Here is a 17857-nt window from a genome sequence, read left to right as displayed (position 1 = left end):
ATTCCAAATCAAGATGACACATCTATAAAGTTTTTAGAATAAAAAAATGGGAATTTAGAATTCAACATATATCATATATTCAATATTCAAACCCAGAGATAGATAAATAATTTAAAAACCTAACACAAAATAGTATTTTGATAGTTTGGGATATTTAGTAGTTTTACATTTGTACTGAACTCTTGATGAAGAAGTGAAATCAGGCCCTACTCAGCAGTTTGAAATTTAGTGCAGAAAGTTGTAGGATTCAAACTTGAGCCAAAGCTTAACCCAAGGTGGTACAAGTCAAAAGCTTCAAAAATTGACCACAGACTTCACATGTGGTCCAGTGCAGCTCTTTCTAGTTCTGTGAGTGGCTGCTGGAGTTTTAAAAATATGAAGCCACACAGCTCTAAATAAGAGAGCAGGACATGCTTTCTCTTAAGAAACACCAACGACAGATTGTGAGAAAAGCTAGAGAACTGCAGCCTCAGACATTGTTTATGCAGTTATGTTTACACATCAGGCTCAGGAATCTCCCTGTCTGCCAAATTTTCCCCAGTTACTACCCATCCTACAATAATACCCTCTAAACTCAGAGATGAATTTCCAGAGGTAAAATCATCCCACCTGTGAAATGAATTCCTGGCATTCTTTGCTAAAGCACAACCAGTTATTTAAGCTTTCAGGAGTTCTCTCTACCACAGATCTCCTTTCAAAGAGTCTTCTTGACCAGAGCCCTTTGAAAGGATTTCAGAGGGGACCTATAAAGATTTTAATATGAGCTGCACTCCTGTAAAGAGAATGAAAAACAGAATTAATTTGATTTGATGACTGCAGATTCAAAACAGCCACTGCCTTCTATACTGCTCAACACCTGATATGAGCATTGGACAGGGTACAAGCAGCTCTGCTGCACTCCTGAAAAATGTAGGAAGTAGAACAGAAATCTACATCAGATTCAATTAACATTTCAGAAGTTTTTCAAGTCTTTCTCCATAGCTTAAAAACTCTAGCAGTTTTAACCCTAATTTACAACAGCTAATGTTAAAATACAATAAGAAGAAATAAATCCCTCCCCAAGCATTGTTGATGGGTACGTCCTGTTAGTTTCAGTGGCAAGGTGTGAGTTAAGCATGCTAGGATATGGAGATGGACACCTCTACATTTTAAAGGTTTCTGTTCTATGCAGAAGACAATGGCAGAGACAAAAAGGAGACAGACGGTTTGCAGACAAAGGCATGCACTATTTTTTCCTGTCTCATTTTTTAAATCCCATTCTTCATTTCTCACCCGATCTGCTTGCTGTGTAAAGGCAGAGAAGGCTGCTGAACCCTTCTCTCTGGCCTTCAAATTGTTCTTAGACAAAAAAAAATATAAAATTCAGGGCTTCAGAAATAGACTTATGTAAACCTGGTTCCTTGTTAATATTTTGAACATATAGTTATTAGACCACGGTTTCTAACTGGAAAAATGTTATGTGGACATATCTGCTAGAAATGAAGATCCACATATTTCAGAAACATATGGCAGTTCTTTGTACAATTTCAGGTTCAAAATCAGCTGCAGGATATTTGTGCTTTCTAGTCTGCAATCCTGTTATCCTTGGAAAAATTTTTGCACTAGAATTTTTGTTTTGTTTTTCCCTAATGAGAAGAGAAAATTGATACATATTTTCTCAGGAAATAGAATTCTGGGAGCCACCTGCACTTGTATGTTTATAATCCACAATGAAATTGGGTTTTAACTTTGATTCTTTTGTGAGGAGAATAAATAATTGCAGGGGGGAATTGGTAAGAAAGCTCTGTTTCTCTGCCTACACCATTCTTGCTGTTAGTTTGTAGCTCTAGTATTGAGGTAGCAATACAGACAGTGGTATCCTAAATAAATCCAGAATGACCACTGATCCTAGGCAGAACAACATAAAATTAAAAAAAGGACATTTTGAATTTGTCTGGTGTCAAAACTGTTCAAAATCATCAATATTACTGTAACTAGCAATAAGGTAACACAAGGTTTCTATGCTTTAGCTACAGATGAACACTGGATATAGAGAAGTCAGTTCCAGGGAGGCTGTGGTCCAGCAGGGGTGACCCTTGAATGATACAGCAGCCTCAAGATGATGCATGAGTAGAGCAGAATTTCTGGCATCCCGATTTTTGTATTTCTTTTCTAGGACTTCATTCACTAGGATGCTGTAAAGAGTATACGCGCCTGTGATGAGTTCATTTGGTATTTCTGGAGTTTATAAAACCTAACACAGCAGGTGACATTTCTGAGAGACTGCAGCAGGGACAGAGTATGAAAGATCATCCTGGTCTGTTTTATGCTAGTGCATGTGTCTACATTGCTTCCTTTTGGGAAATCAGTCACCTGTATCTCATCAATTAGACCAAGAAGTCAAGAGCTAATTGCTCTGATACGCTCCTAAAAGGCTGAGTGATATTTAGACAGAAAATCTGAAGTCAGTCAGAGGAATACCCAAAGATAATTTAAAAAACACAACAGCAAGAGCTCTCATGAACCTGAGGGAGGTGGCAAGATGCTAGGGGACACTAGCCTACTACACCAAAAGTGGGACACCTAAACCTACACCCTCCAGAGCAGAGGTGCTCTAACAGGTTTGCAGGCATATGTGGCTTCATTTTTTTCCTCACAGTGGTGCAAAGAAAGTTTTGTTTCATTTCCTTACTGGGTAGGAGGGCAAGGAAAGCTCCTGATGCTTTGCAGAGAAAAAGGCACCTGTCATTCACACTCTGCAAAAGCTGGGCCTGTTGCATGAAGCTTGAATATGTCTGGCCCTGGTGGAGACGTAATCTGTTATGCAGAGGACTGATACCCTGTCAGATGAAACACTGAAAGAAAAACAATGCTTGCTCTTGCTTTAACTCCTTACCAAATTAAAGAACCAACTACCAGAAACTCTATTCAGTGGCATCCAAATAACCTCATAAATAACAATCTCTTATTAATATAGTTGTTACCACCTATGTCATTTTGTTGTTAATTTATCAGTTATTACACAAATTGCCATTATTTACCATAACTAATCTATAAAATCTGCATGGTTGTTTTAGAAGTCCTTGAAGGTCTTTTCTAACCGCAGTGATTCTATGATTGATTCTATTCTGAGAATCTGAACTCATATTACTCAGTGAGGCAGGACAGTGAAATTACACACTGTTCTTACCACAAAAGCAAAGGGAATCACTGAGATCACTGACAAGTAATCGTTCCTCTTGTCTGTCACCAGCAAAGACCTTCTGCTAGCAGCAGTTCATACAGGTAAGCAGGATTTCCACATCTACCACTGCCACATTTCCAAGCAATTCTGGCTGATTGCTTTATTATCAGGAAAAACTAGGAAAGATCAAACCCAAACACTTCATGGCTCAGTCCAGATCTTAAGTAGTTGTAATGAGTAAAAATTACATGCTTACTATGCCACTGTGTTTACTACAATATCCATAAATGTTTAAATTAAAAAAATCCCACTTGGCAACTTGTGGCACATACTCTTTTACCAAATTATTACTGTAAAAGTTTCAGAGCTTCTAATTGCTTTCTCATTTTAATCTTAGACATTACTAACAGATTATTTCTGGCATGCAGCCTGCAGTTACATCACTTCAAAAGATGCGTGTTTTGCTGCCGTGACTCGGATTTGAACCGAGGTTGCTGCGGCCACAACGCAGAGTACTAACCACTATACGATCACGGCAAGCTATCAGAAAACTCAAAATTGAAGTGACAACGGTTTTCCCCAGTGTCTCCAAAATTTTATACAAATGGTGCCACCTACAGTTTACGCTGAGTTTTAGCAGCAGTTTGTTCTAAACATTCTTAAAAGTATTACGTTACTGTTTCTCAAAATTGCTTCCAGACTTACTTTTCCTTTCTCTTAATAATCCATGCTTATCAGGATTGCCTAAGAACAGGCTCAGAAGAGTTATAATAACCCTTCCTCTGTCCCCCAAATCTTTTCAGAGAGAGCCTTTTCCTCCTGTGTTATCAGTGGGGAAGGCAAAGTCATGACAGCAGAAAGGTCTGGCGGTGCTGTAGGGGCAGGCTTAGGCAAGTGAACCAAATCTACTTAACTGAAACCTGCATTTGCTGAGTTGAGCCAGGTATGATTCATTCTAATGTAAGTGCTTGTATTGATGGATATCCTCCATCTTACCTCTGCAATAAGCTCAGAACATAAAAAACACTTTTTCCACAATTTGCATTATCTACTAAGGAGATGGTCAGCTACTACGGATGAAGTCTGACGGCAGTGAGCACTTAGCTTCTATCAACTAAGACCATAAATCAGAGTTATACTGAAGCAGTTGCTGAGAAGCACCTGCCCTTTGTCAGGTGTTTGGACACAAAAAGTGTCAAGGAGTACCAAGAAGGATTACAGAGCCCTGGGAGCAGTGGTAAGGGACACTGCAGCACAGGTAGTTTTTTCATCAGTCTCCCCTGTCAAAGGGAAGAGGTTTGAAAGGGCCAGTCATATCTGGCAAGCCAACAAATGTTTATGGGCCTGGTGTCATAGCCAGTGGTTTGGCTACTTAGACCATGGGACTTGCTTTGAGAAACCTGGTCTACTGGGAGCTGGTGGAATCCACCTGTCAGAGGAGAGGAAGAGCATCTTTGGCCACAGCCCTGCCAAGCTGGTGAACAGGGCTTTAAACTGAAGTTGTCAGGGGAGGGGAGCCTCTATCCATCCCACTCCTACTAGTTTGATGCCAGTGCCAGCAAGAGATGCCCAGACCCTGGAAATGTATTGAAAGTCAGTAGGAGAACACCTGAATAGCAGCACAAAGGAATTCCAGCCAGTCCAGCCAGTAATCCAGCTTCACTGGGGGCCCAACTTAAATGCCTCTGTGCAAACACACCTGGCCTGGGCAATAAACAAGAGGAGTTAGAGATGTGCACAAGCCTGCAGGGCTACGATCTTATCACAGAGGCATGGTGGGATGGCTCCTATGCTGCTAGAGTTTTGGAACAGAAGGATACAGGGGTTTTTAGGAAGGACAACAGGGGAGACAAGGAGGGGGTGTCACCCTTTATGCCAATGACCAGCTGGAGTGCAGGGAACTCTGCCTGGGGATGGATAAAGAACTGACTAAGAGCTTATGGGTAAGGACTGAAGGGGGGGCAGGGACGGGTGTCTGCTACAGGTCATCTGACCAGGAAGACCAAGTGGATGAGGCCCTCTGTAGACAGAGAGGAGCAGGCTCATGTTCACAAGCCCTGGTCCTCATGGGGGACTTCAGCCATCCCACTATCTGTTGCAGGGACAACACTGCAGGCTATAAGCAGTCCGGGAGGTTCCTGGAATTTGTTGACTATAACTTCCTTCTCCAAGTGATGAAGGAGCCAATGAGGAGAAGTGTCACCAACAAGAAGGGGCTGGTGGGGAATGAGAAGTTCAAGGGCAGCTTTGGCTGAAGTGACCAAGAAATGGTGAACTTCAAGATCCTTAGGGCAATGGAGAGCAGACTTTGGCCTCCTCAGGGATTTGCTTGGTAGAGCACCATGGAGTAAAGCTTGGAGGGAAGAGGGGCCCAAGAAAACTGGTTAATATTCAAGGATTGCCTCCTCCAAGCTCAGGAGTGATGCATCCCAACAAAGGGGAAGTAAGGCAAAAGTGCCAGGAGGCCTGCATGGATGAACAAGGAGTTTGTGAGCAAACTCAAACACAAAAAGGAAGCCTGTAGATGTGGAAGCAAGGACAGGTAGCTTGGGAGGAACACAGAGAAATTGTTCGAGCAGACAGGGATCAGTCTACCAGAAGTGGTAAACATCTGACATATAAATAATCCCTCAACTGAAGTTTGCTGTTGCCTTATAAAGCCATTATGCTTAGCAGACATAAGCAATGACAGAAAAATAAGGACTCTCCCTATCTTCCCCCTCCATTCCTGTCTTTCAGTTCTCATGCTATGGCTGAGAGTTCCACAGTCTGGAAAGCAGGTGTCAGCAGGATAAGCTGCTTAATATTCTGGCAAGGAAAAAGGGCTGGAAAAAGCAATCCCCTCTAGCACAGCTTGTGCACTACAAGGTGAATGTTACCTGGAAAGCCATCACATATATGTTGGTTGGGTAAGAAGTCACAGTAAGGGAAGGACCTTTTCCCTTTCCCTCACCAGCCTGCAAGCCCCTTGAACTCTAAAGAAATCTCTGAAAAGCTAGACAGTGATTGCCATTTCTGGGTGAAAGCTTTGATGTGATAAGTCCTATGATACCACCCAGTACTCCAAAGACCTTGATTAAACTGGACAAAGAAACTGGTCACAAGTATTTAACAGCAACTATCAGGACAGTGTATCCAGTGGCCTTATTACTGCAGACTCCACCCCCATCCCCCTTTTTTTAAAATATATTAATTGAAAAACATGGAAGACTGTAGTGTAGAAAGAATGGTGGTAGATAAGCGCTGAAATCAGCTCAAAATGCCTTAACAGTGAACAGGACAGTAGTATCACCTGGTCACCTGCATGTGAGCATAAGTGCATTTGGAAGATGTCATTGCTTAGCATCATGCATGCATGGGCAGATGGAACAAACCTAGAACAAAAATGATTCAATAGTAACTTCTCTGAAGTTTCTTGTTATTGTAGATCTGTGGAAGTAGAGCTTTTAGAATATTTACTGCATTTCCATACTTAGGACCTTAAATATCCTTAGGGTTTTTTAATTTCAGATCTTGTTATTACTGGTTACCTGCCCTGAAGTAACAACAGCAACTTCAGTTTTGTTTCAGTTCCTAAGAACATTCAGATTTCCTCTAAAGACAAAGTCTAGTAAATGTTATAGGTACAGGTTTCTGTCCATGGCATCCCCCTTCAAAGTAAGAGGATTAAGTTAAAATTACTGCAGGACTTCTTCATGTGCTTTATAGCATGATATGAAGGAGATGAAGGAGATTTTAAATGTGGTTTGTCTTAAAAATCATCAATAAAATATTTGCAGCTGTGATGAGACAGGCCTCTTGCAAGCTCTGGAACCCATATTATTCTACTATGCAGTGTCACCTCCCATAGCAGTCATAAGGGTGCCTTATTTTTTGCAACAGTGAAATGGGTTTGCTAGAGTCATTTTCATGTGATTGTTTTAAATCTGGGTCTCAGAGAAACAAAAAAACACTTGTAGTTCCATCTTGTTGTACAGAGCTTAGAATGTAACCTAATGCATTTTTTACTGTTGAGTCACTTGATACTTCTATATGCATGCGAATAAAATAAAAGTTATAATAATTAAATGTCATCAATCACAGCCATAAACCTTTGGATTAAGATCAGTACACAAATATTTGAGATGATATGACAAGCAGTAACCACTGGGTAACAAATTATAATTTCATCAATTGTACTACACTGGTACTACTTTCCACTCAGTCTCTACACATCTTGCCATTGTTTGCATTTTTTTCCCATTTCTGTTAGTAAAATGTTATTACTGTTCCTTATTTTTCCCCAGAATAAGGTTGGTGCACATGAGCATGCCTTGTGCAGTACTGGCACAATTGTGATTCGCTGTCCCTGAGCCCAGCCTTGCTACTCCTACTTGGGCTTAGAAAACAGCTATGACATTTTCATCCACATAACTGAGAAAACATACTAAATATTTGCAGCTTCCTTTATTTATTAAATTGTGTGTTGTTTGTTTTGTCTGAAAACAATATTCATTCCAAACAATGACTTTTTCTGTTTTCAGTTTCGTACAGAGCATTTATCTTGTTCAGGATTGAATCTCTGGTCAAAGGTAAAAAGGGTAATCAGAAGACACTCTTCCATCCTCCTCACGCCCCACCCCCCCAAAAAAAACCCACCCCACAACCCAGCCACCAAACCACCAACCCCTAAACCCTACAAAACAACAAATAGCCAACCCCAAAACCAAAACAAACAAAACCCCTACAGGTTCATGGGCAGGTCTAGAAAAAGGAAGACTTAAAGCACATGCAAATAGCATCTCACACACATTCTCAAAGAATCAAGGAGATTTTTTACCTATGGGATTAAAAATTAATGTAAGGTGGATTTCCCCTAGTGTCTCTGAACTTTTCCATTTACTATTAACATAAGCAAGCATTTAATGGGACTAGCCTTCAGGCTACTCAGCTGTGTTTTAGTTGAGTGCCCCCAGCATCAGGCCATGGAGTTTATGCTTTTTGCCAGTGAGCTAGCTGTGCAAGGGTAGCACTTGGCTGATAAAGAACTTGAGACAGGCATGCCCTCTCCACACCCACAGCCAAGTAGCCCAACACATCCAAATAGGAAATGGGAAACCCTGATCACGTCTCTCCTCTGCCTACTTATGTTATGTATCTGGGTTTCACAGTCTTTTTCATGCCTGCCTCTACCAGAAAGGATGTGTTTCTTCTGATCTTGAAGGTAAGATACACAACGTCTCTATTTGATTTTGAGTGACAATCTTAATCTCTGTGACTCTCAGAGTAATTTCATGCTGTTCAAATACCTATTCTGACCACATGATAGAGAATGCTTGGGTGCTAGGTCAAAGCCCCAAATTAGCTTAATACTGTCTTTAAGATACTTTGTTTAAAACATCACCAGTTTGCAGCATGATCTTGAATATCCATATTTAAGTGGTTATTGCCATTTGTATAGTAGGTACTTGTCATAACAATACATTTTGGGATGTACAAGTGGAAAACTATCTTTCAGAACTGTTTTATACTGTTAGAAATAGAATTCTACTGGCATTTGCTGTGCTTGGTGTTTTGCTCATGGATGCCTTCAGGCAAGAAAGCCCATCCCCACACACATGCACATGGATGATTTGTCTCAGTAAAAATAAAACAGAATTTATTACAGGCTGATAAAATTTGACTTCGGGCTCTTTGCTATTAAAAATATAAAGGATTAAAGAGTTTTTGATGCAGCAATAATAAGGGCATTCAATCAAAGTTAGCATTTGTAGGAGGCATAGTCATGACACCGGATCAGAGAAGCTGCTTTGAAGACATAACGCAAAATTGGCGTTCTGACATTGTCTAGACAGCAACACCCAGCATCCTTGTAGGGGAAGGTGAATGCCAGGGTATGTATATCCACTTGTTAGTTTCATTGCAGAGTTAGCTTACCTAATATTTACAGGTCCTATCCTGTCATTGTGTTTTTAATGAACAGGAAACAAGGGGCAGAGTTGAAGTTACATTTCAGTATTGCAAACTGTTCAGGCCAGCACCTGGAGGCCTTCTCTGCTCCTTTGGTCTGGTGCCATTATTTGCACAGTCTGAAGTCCTGGTGTGGTGTATATAGACAATTCTGATTAGGTGGTATTTTACAATTGCAAGGAAAAGGTTTTTACTGCTACATACATGCAGGGCATTCAGTCACTGCTGAAATGATTGGCGAATGCCTTTTATTCAGTGTTGTCACCACTCCACGTGGGCATACCAGCCACATGGACTGAAAGCCACCTGACTTCCCAAAGGCAAGGTGTACTCCATTCTCTGACCTGCAAGGAACACTCCCCTATTGCTCATCTACCTTGCAGAACCCTTTGTGTTGCACGTGTGAGTCGGAAAATATCCCACTGCCAGCCTTGCAGGCACAGCTTTCACCAGAGTCGAGCTTTCACACCCTAATAAAGACTGAACATTAGAGCCATCAAAGGGTGTACAGGGAGGGTGAGGGAATATCGTGCACAGCTCCTGGAAAAGGTGAACCTACTCCTTTTTCTGCTTAAAGTGCTGTCATTTTACTGAGCCTTTGCACAGAGTACACTGAGGCAGCTTAGACTTTCACTATAACAGGATTATAGAGAAATCAGGGTTTTCTCTGTTGGGTATGTGTTTGCCATTTGGCTATGGTACCTTTCTCAGGCAGATTCTGCACTGAACTTCACTTTAACCTGTGTATAGATGGAAAATACAATTAATGCCCATTAGAAGTAAAGCCTGGGCTGGAAAGGCAGCTCTTTAGCAATTCATTAGACAGTTCTGCCAACAGCAAGCAGTTTTTCTTCTTCTTCTGTTAGTATTATTTCTATCAGTATTGCAACCACTCTAGTTTACTGTGTGATCTCCTACACAAAGATTCCTAGTCCACAAAAATCACTTTGGGATACCTATTTTCTTTGAATTCAAATGCATCCATGCTACAATGCTTTTCATTTGCTCTGTGCACATCCATAATCAGTCACAAATGACTATGCAAATGTCAAGTATTTCCACTTAGCTGACATCATGGAACTTATCTTCATGAACAAATCGTTCCTTGTCCTAAGGATTTTATTCTTCTTTTTCCTTCCTGTAGCTTTCAAGTTTCTTTCTAGTAGCCAGCAGCCTAGAGTGACTGAAATGCTTCTGGAGCTCTTCTGCCAGAATTCTCTGCTTACAGGAACAGCAAAATCTCAAAGCTACGCTGACCACATCTGCAACCATTATATTTAAATATAGATATCTACAACACAAAGAGATCAAGTGACACAGCTAAAATCTTCGAAGTAACAAAACCCAGACCATCATCATTACTTATATCCAGTAACAGTTGTGTAATAGTTTTTACAACACAACTCCTGTGTCAATGAAGAGGAAACTGCAGTTGGCTGGCATGTACCTCACTTTCCACAAGCTTCAGCCAGCGGAGCACTCAGGTCAGCATTCAAACAAAGTGGGTGCATCTCTACTCCTTAACAAAAAACTTCCAAGTCTATATGGTAAATGTAATTTTCTACCCTGTTATGCAATGTTTCTGGTATACAGCCCAAACCTGCACTGGTATTTCATTCTGCCAATTTGTGGTGCAAGGGAGCATATCATCTGTTGTTCCTTTATTTTTTAAGTTTTGACCTCTTGCAGAATTCTCCATCTCACTGAATGTTCATGCAGATTGTATTCCTACAGCTGCAGATGCTTACGGGTGGGTTTATTTTCTGAAATGATTCTTGCTTTTTAAAATTTTTGTATACTATTCAAGTAAAATATGGAAGTCAAAAAATGAGCATTGTGGCTTACCTGAAGTGGAGCCTGAACTAGTACAGATCTCTCCCTGATTTAGTTCCTGAATCTGTAAGCTCTGCTCAAGGGTGTAAAGCTAAGGTCCTGGGAGCAGAGAAAAATTTCCCTGTGCCTCCAAAACCAGACTGAGAGTAGGAAAGGTCTCAGGATGTTGTTACTGTCAAACACATGTTCTTAACTACAAACAGCATGTAAGTACAACTTCCCATTTAACATTCTGCTGTTAGCGAATTCACTGACCAAGGGAAGGGTTTTTTATACATAATGTTCCTCATATGTTTTTTTTTACCGTAACACAACAATACACTTTCACCTAAAGCCAAGAGACTACCATGTGTATCCAAACAGTTGCAAACCACATGACTGGGAGGATGGCTGTCAGGCAGTTTTGCAATTTGTTCAGCACCACGCTCTCTCTTCCAATAAACAAGAAGAGCAAATACCTTTTTATAAGCTATGATTTGTCAGTCCTTGCCACTATGCTGCATTTCAACTTGCTCTCGGTGGTCATTTCATCTTTCTGTAGGACAGCATTTGAGTGTATTTAGTGTTGCATGGCAGGCAAGCCTGCAGAACACACTTTTTTTTGCAAAGAGATAAACAAATCACATCTCCCATTCAGCTCAGTGACTTGCAAACATCAAAGAATAACTGGAACTCCTTACAAGAAGATAATAACGAGCAAGGCAGTCAAACTAACAAAACTGAGCTAGGGTGTGATAACTTTTTAACATGTTAACTGTTGTTAGACTAAATGTCTTGATAGCAGTTTTCAGCTACACATTAATTAACAAAGCAGGTATTTAATCGGTCTGTGTTTATTCTGACCACCTTCTAGAAGCACTGGAAAAAGCATTATGAAGATAAAACATTAACCTTGATGTACCCCTATAACAGCAGAACTGACACAGTTTGTACCTTCCTGTCAGTCTGGGAGGCGATGCCTTCAGCTCTTAAATCCCAGGAGCTATTCCAGGGACAAGCTTCACAAGTTTTGAGATGTGCTGATCATTACAGCTCTTATTTCCCCCCTCCCCATGAAAGGAGGGTGAGCATTGTCCTCCACACACCTTTCTGGTGGAGCTACTTGCCCTATGTTTCCACAAGGGGAAGGAACTGAGCCATAGGGTTATACAGCTTCAGCTGTAAACTGTTGTAAATCTTAACTTGCCAGACTTCTCAGGGCTTCACCAGTGCTGAGGATCAGCACACGGTACCCACAAGGTTTGAGGGTATATCCATCTCATAAATCTTTTTGTTATTATAAGCAGAACTACTTGATATTTCTTTCGCTACGAGCCATGAGGAAATCTGTGTTTGCCTTTTGTGAGGGGGGTAGGATACAGTGGCCCAAGGATAGCACTGAAGTAAATTATCCTGCAATCTGTATGGTGGTATTTCCAGCCTAAATTTACAGGCTCAGTTGGATTTTAGTTTCTGGTGACACACAATCCAGCTGCCTTGGACTGAAAATGGTAGTGACTGTGTGTGCACAGGTGCTGCCTGCAAGGCGAGGCAGGGCTGGGAGCAGCACCAAGGCAGCCAGCAGCTCCAGTCACATCATCAGAAAATAGTAGCTGCTGGCTCTGCTACAAGCCACAGTGAAAGCGATAAAGTTATGGCAAAAGAGATGAAGCACTGAAATGGAAGGCTGGCTAAGGAGAGAAAACCAGAGTCATGAAGGGTGAATTCAGGTAAGTAAATAAGTTCTTAGAAATAAACACCTAAGCCAAGCAGAATGGGAATTCTGAATGAAAAATTTCTGAGAAACTGGAATGTAGTGAGATGGTTTTTTTCAGTGAGAACAGGGAGAGGGTGCCCCCACTTTTCAAATCTTCCCCTTTGGTTAGACAATATCTACCCTTTGGATTGCAAGTTCTTTATCATTCCTGCACATTGCCATAGGAGCATTCATCTTAAGCCTACTGAAAATATGCATTTTGTGAAGTTATGAAACATGCTAATTCTCAATTTTATTGAGGAAAATAGCACCTGCTGCTGTCAAAGAGTATGGAACAGTTGTCCTGATTCCTCTGCCTTTTCCAGGTCTCAGGGAATGTGAATTCCTGCATTACTACTCACCCTCTATTCTTCCCTCTCCCCATTACTCTCTCTTTCCCTATTAGCCTAATTATTTCATGTACTTCATCCTGTAAACCAGTACAGAGGATTACTCAAAACAAGGCAGTCTGTAAGTAAGCATGTTCACATTATTCTATCAATTTACCTCACTTCACCATTACAGCAGATTTTGATAGAGGTCATTTACTCATGCAATATATATATCCAAATGGGACAGATGGATGTAGGATTTATGCAGGAGTTTGCTGTGACACAGCTGAGGAGTACAACGTTAGCCTAGGCCCTAGCAAATACATGAACAAAAGGATGCTGAAAACAGGGTAGCAACAACTTCTTTTTCTTGCAACCCTGATCAATAATTATGTGAATTGCTGGGGTAGATAGGTAAAATGTTTCTTGGTCTAACTATGGTCAACTTTCCTGAATTTCAGGTCATATGTTCATGACATACAGCTGTGTAATCCTTATGGCTAGATAAGCACCATGGCCATAAGCTGCAGGGTGTCTGTGTGCTGTGAGTGCACTCAGTGACAGTTCACATTAGCCCCAAAACATAAGTATCTGACTCCGTTATGGTGGATCAAAATTTATGTCCTCCTACAGCCAACACAAAGAAGCTGAGGTCTCAATTCTGTACTGTGTGCTGTGGCTAACCTGATAAAACTGTCTTTGGTTTCCAGGCTGTATCCTAAGCAGCGTTTCATCACTGGGTGATCCAGTGGCACACAGGTGTCTCTCCAGAACCACAAGCTGACAGTGGTGCTGTGGTCTGTGTACCATGGCATCATCAAGGACAGGGACAGAGACAGCTGTTCCTGGTTACCCTCACCTGCAGCCACTCAGCATCCTAACAGAAATGGGGTGAAAAGACTGGAGAAGAGGTTTTCAAGCCCTCTAGCAGCACAGACTTCTTTGACTTTTTGCCTTACTTAAGTATGAAAGTCATGTTGTTCTCAACTACAGCAGAGGTCCCTTACTGACTTCTGCTTAATAAATGAGAACTTTAGAGAAGGGAAGAAGAAAGCACACTGTTTCACCAGGAAGGCTGTGTCTCTCTGAAAAACTGATTTCTAGAAGTGTTTTTTAAGTTAATTCCTGTTTCACATGTAGGCATGTCCTGAATGCCTTTCTTTTTACTACGGCTTGCAAAGGTATTTCCCATTTCCACTTCTCCATTCAGCCATTTGTGTATACATATCTATATCTATTAGTGGTGAGCTCACTGTCTTCTCCAGGGCTCTGGATGCCATTTTTGGTAGCAAGGAATGAGGACAAGTCAGCATCACAGAAACTGACAAAGAACCATCGATGAGTAAGTGAGTACCTGCAAGACAAACCCAAGGCAAGCCATTGTGCTTTTATTCAGATTTTTTATACTTTTTTTTTTTAATATATATTTCATGCCAAGTTATAATCCCTAAGAAATTCCTATATGTATGCAAAGGTAAGCCATCGTGAAGGAGTTTAATTTCATTTTAGATGGCTATAACACATGCTTATCAGTTTTTTAAACATACACTGCATTAGTGCAGGGAACGTGACCACTAGCAAAGTGCAAGCACTCGCATAGTTATTCAGACCATTATGAAGGAGTTACTCCTTGAAAATCTTATTCTGCAACCCTTTTGAAAACATAGCAAAAGCCGGGCATTCAAAACAGTCACCAAATTACATCTGGCAAATAACAGGATTGGTTCTGAAATCCAGTTATTTTTGTTATTTGTATTAAATATTTTATAAAATAGCATTTAAGTAAGATTTCAAGGTTACTCCTGTATTCATTTTCTTCTCCTATTTCTTTTATAGGGCTGGTGGCAAAGGACATCATTTGGAAAATAAATTTACTGTGGCCTGGGACATGTATAGAATTAAATTGTGCCATGAATCAGCTCCCACAAAATAGCAATTTTTACTTTCAGTATTTGAGATTTATTCAGTAAGGAATCAGACAATAATTCTTTTCACTTACCACAAGGACTGGGGTTTTTTTGCTCAATACATAATTTGTACTGCTCTGCAGATGAAAAATAAAATACATAGCTTGCAGGATTACTAAAAATGTTAGTTACCATGCCAAGGAATGACTGGATAAAATTCTTTGGAGCTGCTTATTATTCTTGCTAAATTATTTATATATATATATATATAAATACATATATATATAAACATAAGTTATTCTGACTAAAGTACAAACTATGCTTTTTAGTTCTAAATGATAAAATGTCTGTGTGTTATGTAAAACATCTTTATGTTATTTTTGTTCACAAGAGTGACAGATTCTCATATCTGAGCTTTCCCATCTCTCAAAAAGCCATCAAAATGTATTTTCACATTTCCCGGAGGTTTACTTATGCGACATTCAACTTTGAACGTTGCAGCTAGTTTTTAATGTTGTTTGAAGATCAAACAAGGTTTAACCAATCAGTACTAGATATAGAGGATTTATCTGCAACCACACTATGCTGTTCCTTTAATACCTTTCAGCAACAGAAGTGCTTACAACCTAATAGGTTTTTAGCTTAAGATCTAATCATCCACTCTTGAATTAAGACTCTTGAATGAAGCCAACTCATTTGGAACTAAGCACTTTAATGTCAACAGAGACATATGGTATTGAGACTGAATTACAAAGGATCTCTTCTGAGCCATCTATTACAGAAGCAAGACTAAGACCCCAGTATTATTATTAGTTTACTCATTTATTTGCTAGCAAATAATTGAGAGTAAGATCTTCTTAAGAAAGTGGAAATGGTCTAATAATTGCAGTCTGGTGGTATAGTACATTCCCGTGTGCACTGATTAAATCTCCCCCATCCATACTCTATGCTCATCAGTAAAATCCCCTTTTGAAACTGAAACAAACAAAATATGCAGTGCAACAACTCTAACCCAGTGATTAAAATCCTAAGTTACCAGTTATGTCAAGTTGTCTAATATTTATTAAAGAGGTCTAGACATTTCCTGGTCCTGAGTTATTCAAGTCCTATTCTCTGACAAAATATTTCTTTTAAGAAGGTGTTTATGACAAAATTTATGACAATAAATAACACTGTCTATCCAACATCAAGTTAAGAGCAGAAGCTTCCTTTTGCTCTGAAGCTGTTCCACTCTAGACAGTCTCAACATGCCGCTGAGAAAAATATGCTAGAGTCCTCCTCTGCAGTATCAGTAGGAAAACCTGAAGTGGACATCCTTCCACATTTTTTGTTTCTGGAACAAAAAGAGGACAACCAAAAAAAGAAGTACAAAGGGAACCTAAAAGTATGTTTTCTGAGACAGTCATTTTACATAGATATGAAGACAATAAATTCAACCCATCAGTTTTTAAATCTTTATGACCATGTAAGGTTATTGCTGCAAAGAAGTTGTGTTTAAGTGTTGTTGTGTGTCTGAGATAAAACACAGTTTTCTTATAATGCTATCAACAGCTTCTGCTTACAGTTGTAAGGAAGATATGGTTAGACAATAAGGCTGCATTATCTTCTTAAGCCACGCATTAGTAAGGGCTTCAGCAGAGAGTGATTGTCTCTCTGAAGTAATTGCTATCGCATAAATGCATTCCTGCTCTTGGCTCAGTAAAACTGTAACATGGGCTGTTATTACAGTCCAAGTGCTTTCCCACTTCAAAGGCACACACTGTCCTAAAAGCAGAACTGCCTCCTCAGTACCACTGCAATAAACACCTGGCAAATATGATTACAGAGGTAAAAAGATGCAGTGTGTTCCAGCAGGACCATCAGCCACTCCAACCCTGTGAAGGGCTGGACATGATTTTCCTTCCTCCCAGCAGACTGTACAGAAGAACCATGTGAATTTGATACCCTAATCATGCATTAGATCATTTTTTTTAGAAGACTTTTCAATTTTGTAAGTTTAAGAGATCCCCTGTCTTTCTGATTTTAGAGAACTTCCTGCAGAAGCTTGTTGACATGAACAGAATTGCTTAAAATATGCTTTATTTTTGCTAAATGTTGCATAAAGGTGTACTGTTTTGCTAATAGCTATAGCACTCCATTTTTATGTTGGAATCCATGTTGTTCACTACCTGGGAAGCAGAAATAGCAGTGATGTAAAAATCACAGTAGTTAAAAAATCACATTAACTCACAAAAGCTCTGCAAAACAGACATTAAAAATTGTTGCAAAGCAGAAAGGTTCATGTCATTGTGTAAAAGTAGCTGTTAATAAAGTGACCTTAATAATAGTCTGCATTGTAGTACAGTGCAGATTAGTAAAGCCCACCTGAAAAACTGCCTTTGCATTTGTTACTGTGCAGACACAGTTCTGGGTTTTGTGGCTGCCTGCCCCCCCCCCCCCCCCCCCCCCCCCCCCCCATTGTTTCGGTTTGGCTTACTTTTTATCACTTCCAAAGTATACATTTAAGGTGGATCATGAGCTGTCAGCTCAGTCTCTCTGAGGTCACAGCGGGGGCCTGGCTGAAATTAGATGCTGTATGAGCCAGACCACAAAGCCACGTCCTGTTCTCAGTTTGTATTCAGTGTGAGTAGCACACAGACACACATCCCAGAGAGAAATGTGGCCTTTGGCATGTGCCAATTTGGCAAAGCGGATTCTTTAGTCAGGAGAGGGGTGAGGGATTCAGCATGCAGCGAAAGGATGGGGAGTTTGTTTTCCTGAATCTCTCCTCCACGAAGAACTTGGGGAATTTTGAGCAGCTTCAGCCAGAAGAGGTTGGTTTTGGTTGGTTTTTTTTTTTTTTTTGTATCTCTGTCTTGTATAGGTAGATTACAACACTGCAGCATGCTGTGCCTGGCATGCCTCAAATTTAAAAATCAACCATGGAAATAGCTGACTT

General features: G+C 40.3%; 1 protein-coding gene and 1 non-coding gene across 8 annotated transcripts in view; both read right to left on the bottom strand.

The window, feature by feature from the left end:
• The window catches only part of NFIB (nuclear factor I B), a 274434-nt gene that overhangs the window by 224744 nt on the left and 31833 nt on the right, over positions 1-17857 (bottom strand). The gene's annotated exons all lie outside the window — the stretch shown is intronic.
• TRNAH-GUG (transfer RNA histidin (anticodon GUG)) lies at positions 3629-3700 on the bottom strand. Its single transcript has one exon. It is a non-coding gene; the product is annotated as a tRNA-His (tRNA).

The sequence above is a fragment of the Falco peregrinus genome, chromosome Z (genome assembly GCF_023634155.1).
Source record: "Falco peregrinus isolate bFalPer1 chromosome Z, bFalPer1.pri, whole genome shotgun sequence".
NCBI lineage: Eukaryota > Metazoa > Chordata > Aves > Falconiformes > Falconidae > Falco > Falco peregrinus.
This window is presented reverse-complemented; position numbering and strand designations above follow the sequence as displayed.